Genomic DNA, 4,650 nt, shown 5'->3' with positions numbered 1-4,650 from the left:
AAAAAAAAAAAATTTAAATTTAGGAACTAGTATTTGGACTCGTTTGTCCTAGAAAAGGGATTTCTAGACACCATACCATTATTTTTGAATTTCCTATTGAATTAAATTAGCCCATAGCAGCAAAAATTTATTTTTGATCGTACATCGCGAAGATTCTGCGGTGTACCGAACCTAGCCCAAATTGGAGCTTTTGACTGGAATAAAATTTTAGTTTCAAGAATATTCTATTTAAATTATTTCCTACCGAAATTTCATCTGTTTTAACCCCAAACAGTCCATGTTAAGATATTTTTTTCCCAAGATTTCTAGGATGGTGACACTTGTCACTTTAATCCACCCTTAAATATTATTATATAAGTGGGAAATGAATTTTTGGTCTTCATTTTCCCATTTGGCCGAAAAAAAAAAGAGGGGAAAGGGGAGTGAATTTCTTCCATCTTCAACCTCAAGCTTCAAGGACTCCATAGCCAATCTTTCTTCACAACTTCATCAAAGATTCGGTAAAACTTTAATTTTATTCGGTAGATAGCTTTATTTCCTTTCCTAGATTAAGAATCTAAGTCTTGATTTCTTGAATCTTGTTGTTATGATGATGAATTGGGAGCTAGGGTTTCAAGAAGGAATTGGGGAAAATCCACCAAAAGCATCTTTAAGACAATATTAACTACTTTGGAGGTAAGGAGTTCCCTTAAGTTGGACTAGATTGCTCAAATTTGAATAATTGATGGTTGATTGTGACTTGGTGAAATTTAGTAAAAATGTTTAGTATAAGTTGCCTGTATATGGTGTATATAAGGTGTATGTATAAATCATATTTATGCCCATATAGGCTTACACTTGTGAAAATATTGACAAGAAATTTAACTAGTCTCTGGCAGTAACTTCCGTGAATTTCTGGGACAAATCGGTAAGGTATTTTGATCCAATTTTTTTTATACATGTAGTTCTATACGTGTAGATGCTACCATAAAAATTTCATAATTTTTGGAGTAGTATAAGTGTGGTTTCAAAATTATTTTCCAAAACTGGTCCAGAGAGAAGAAAAATCCGGACAGCACACTGCCAAGGGCAAAAAGGGAATTTTCTGTGTAAATTCGTGAACCTAGATGACCAAAACTTTTTATGAACATCAAGTACTATGAGTTAGGGTTCTACCAAAAAAATTTCAAGTGAAAAAGAGTTCGGGAACTATTCTTACCGGCTCGATCTTTCAGACTGCGCCAAGCTGAAATTTCTGAAAAGAAATGGTTAAAACCAATGTCGTTAAAGAGAAAAGAGAAGGAAAACCTTAGTTTCTGAGCAAGAGGAGGAGGACCTTGACTAACCCACGGGTGGCATATGCTCTGCATGAAGTGCCCTTGCCCAGCGGTTGTTACATATTAAATGTTGTGCCGTATGACATCCAATTCATACTTATGCGACGTCTAGTCGCTGGGTACTATATAACTCGTCGGATGCGGTATTCCCACGGGGGTGTGCACACTTAAGGTATAGATACCCCGATTATTGCGGGCAGGTTTCGTTTTAACGGACCCAGTTAGGCCGACTGGGAATCATTTTAACGTACCTGGTGCCAAGGGATCAGCGTTAGATCGGGGAACGACCACTACCCCGATCAATGATCCAAGTGGTCAAAGAGGGAGACAATTAGAGTGCTCCAAAGGCCTCACACTTTCGAAGAAGAAACTAAGTGAATTTTTGTAAGGAGATATGGCTATTCTGTAGCGGAGATGAGATGGAAATTGATGGAAAGCTCCTTGAGAGGAACGGTTGAAAACTAGTTTGAATAACTACAGGTTTGACTGGAGGAAAATATTATTTCCTATTTGTAAGAGAAGTCCAATTTGACTAAGTGATATGATTTCTTCTACGTACGTATATGTTTCACTGTGTTGTCATACTGTAATCAAAAATATATGTTTTAGAAAACCTTTATTTAAGTTTGGGCGATCCGCGGATCTCCTTGCTTAGCCGTCGCGCTAACTACACTTCAATGTGTTGCTTTCAGATGGAGTCCAGCGTTAGTTCTTGCAGTCCGACGAACTCCCCTAGTTCGTCAGAAGGTGTAGGTCGTGGCATGGACTACGACGTTTTTGTGCAGCGGATGAGTGGCGCCGACCCTTATGCGCCTGGCTATGCTCCTACAGCTCCCAATAGCTCACCGGCAGTAAATAGTGTTCTTCCTATTCCTGATGGTCCTGACGTACAGGCCACTTTTGGTTTTTACCCCATCGAGGTGCTGGTGGGAAGTAACCCCTAGAGTTTATAGTTTATTATCCTTACCCTTGGGACCCGAGTCCTCCCGAGAGTTGGGAGGAGTGGTCTATGGTCATAGTCGCTTCCCGGTTCCTAGACCATATCACATGGTACGAAGGGGAATGGCATCTTGTCTGGGGTGAGTTTACGGGTCCGACGTATCTCCAGATCGTGTAAGCAGGATGCACAGAAGGTCTGTAGGGGTTTATTCCTTTTGTGTAAATATATTTTGTAGCCAGGGGAGTGACTGATCTTGGTTAGTGGGGACATGTATGGCTTTAAACTTATGTTGGCCGTTAGGCAAAAATTTCCGGTACTTACTTTGTAAATATTTATATATATATATATATCTTGTATGTTATTTCAAAGTGAGTGACTGTGTGTGTTGAGTAAGTTTCTTTTAGCCTGTGCACCTGAAGCGGGGTCTGTCAAAGGGATGATAGAACTTGTTTTGGGTGTGGCGGTAACACCTTGGGTTGTACGGCAAGCCAGACTCCTCAGGATGTACGGTAAGCCGGCCCGAGGGGTGTTACAGTCTTCGAGTCTTCAGTCTTCGAGCTCCTATTGCTTTCTTCGTCTTCTTATCGCACTTCAGCTGCACGAACTTGTTCCTCAAGTCTTGAGGTGAACGAAGATCTTGCCGACGACGCTTCACACGCGAAGACGCCATTCCCGAAGAACGTAGATTGCTGTCGATAACTCCAAGCTGCGAGTGGATTAGTCTTCTTTGACGAGCCGCCCGATCTTCTGATTGCTTAGACGCATACGGTGCTATCCATCGTTCCGCATCAACTAACTACTTATTCCTAATCTAAGGCAGGCTCCTAGGCAAAACTAAAACGAAGCAACTTAACCAAAAGCGATTAAGACTTACCGAGTAGATGAGCCGCAAGCTGCAGACAACAAGGTTAACAAAACACAAACAACATAAACAAACAAGGCGTGTCCTCACCGCGATTCCTAGAATTCACACATCCTAGGATTCTCAAACATCTTAATTCCTACTGATCAAGTCCTAGAGTCTCAAAAGTTCAACCCTAGGATCTCTACTCAGACCTCAACACAGGCTCTGATACCAACTGTGACACCCCAACCTTACACAAGCTGAGATAGATAAAAACTCAACACAACAGCTGACTATCTCAACCAACAACAGAACATAGCGGAAGCGAATTTAAAACCTAAGGGCGTCATGCCACATCTAGGCAAGATAACACGGCCTAGATGCACAGGCTAACCATAAAAACTGAACTGTATAAACGATAATCCTTAAGTCAAGTCTCAAAACATCCAAACACTAGTCAAGAGTTTATAAAGAAATCTCAAATGGCTCACAGGCCAAAGCATAAATCTAAAACATAACCACTATCTAAGCCTCCTCATACGGGTGTATCTCTATCGCGCTCACGCAAAGACTTTAAGGCAAACCTGGAAAACACACAAAGAACCATTAGCAAAAGAATGCTAAGCAACCACAATTCACACCCGCAAGGAGATATAGATATATAATAAGCTTGTAAATAGGTTTACACACCCATATAGAATATAAACACCAACGAACTGTACAATAGTTCAAAACGGATACTCAACAACAACAAGCTGAACAAATCATAAACCAAAACTCATTCAAACGAAGCCAAAGTCCAACGACGAAAGCATAAGACAACAACGACCATGACCAAGATACCAACTGAACACAATCATAAGGGACAATCAATCATAACCGAAAACAACGAGATATCAACCGAATAAACAAAGACTCACAACTAAAGAACCGAAAGGAACCCTCAACTCCAACCACCAAATCCTCACCCCAACCATCATACCGAACCCAACCCCACATCAGAAGCCAGGTACACAGGGGTAAAACCCAATCGCAGGGACCGAAGTCCAATCACAGGGGTGAATCGACCCAATCACGGGGGTAATGAACCCAATCACGGGGTAATGAACCCAATCACAGGGACCGTAGTCCAATCACAAGGACCTAAGTCCAATCACAGGGGTCATCGACCCAATCACGGGGGTAATGAACCCAATCACAGGGGTAATGAACCCAATCACAGGGACCGAAGTCCAATCACAGGGGTGAATCGACCCAATCACGGGGGTAATGAACCCAATCACGGGGTAATGAACCCAATCACAGGGACCGTAGTCCAATCACAGGGACCTAAGTCCAATCACAGGGGTCATCGACCCAATCACGGGGGTAATGAACCCAATCACAGGGGTAATGAACCCAATCACAGGGACCGAAGTCCAATCACAGGGGTGAATCAAACTCCAATGATACCAACAAACCAACATCACATACTCATACTCCAACCTCAGCCCAAAACAACCAAACAAAGTGTTCATCTCATCTATGAACACAAACAAACTCCCAGGTAA

The 4,650-nt window shown here is 41.9% G+C and overlaps 1 long non-coding RNA gene across 1 annotated transcript; it reads left to right on the top strand.

Annotated features, from left to right (window-relative positions):
* The first annotated feature begins 397 nt into the window (after positions 1–397).
* Positions 398–2,237, top strand: LOC116023996. Its single transcript, XR_004099474.1, has 3 exons — positions 398–500; positions 609–675; positions 2,009–2,237. It is a non-coding gene; the product is annotated as an uncharacterized LOC116023996 (long non-coding RNA).
* The last annotated feature ends 2,413 nt before the right edge of the window (positions 2,238–4,650 follow it).

Source organism: Ipomoea triloba, chromosome 7 (genome assembly GCF_003576645.1).
Source record: "Ipomoea triloba cultivar NCNSP0323 chromosome 7, ASM357664v1".
NCBI classification, from domain to species: Eukaryota; Viridiplantae; Streptophyta; class Magnoliopsida; order Solanales; family Convolvulaceae; genus Ipomoea; species Ipomoea triloba.
Note: the sequence above shows the minus strand (reverse complement) of the source record. Positions and strands in the feature narration are given on the sequence as shown.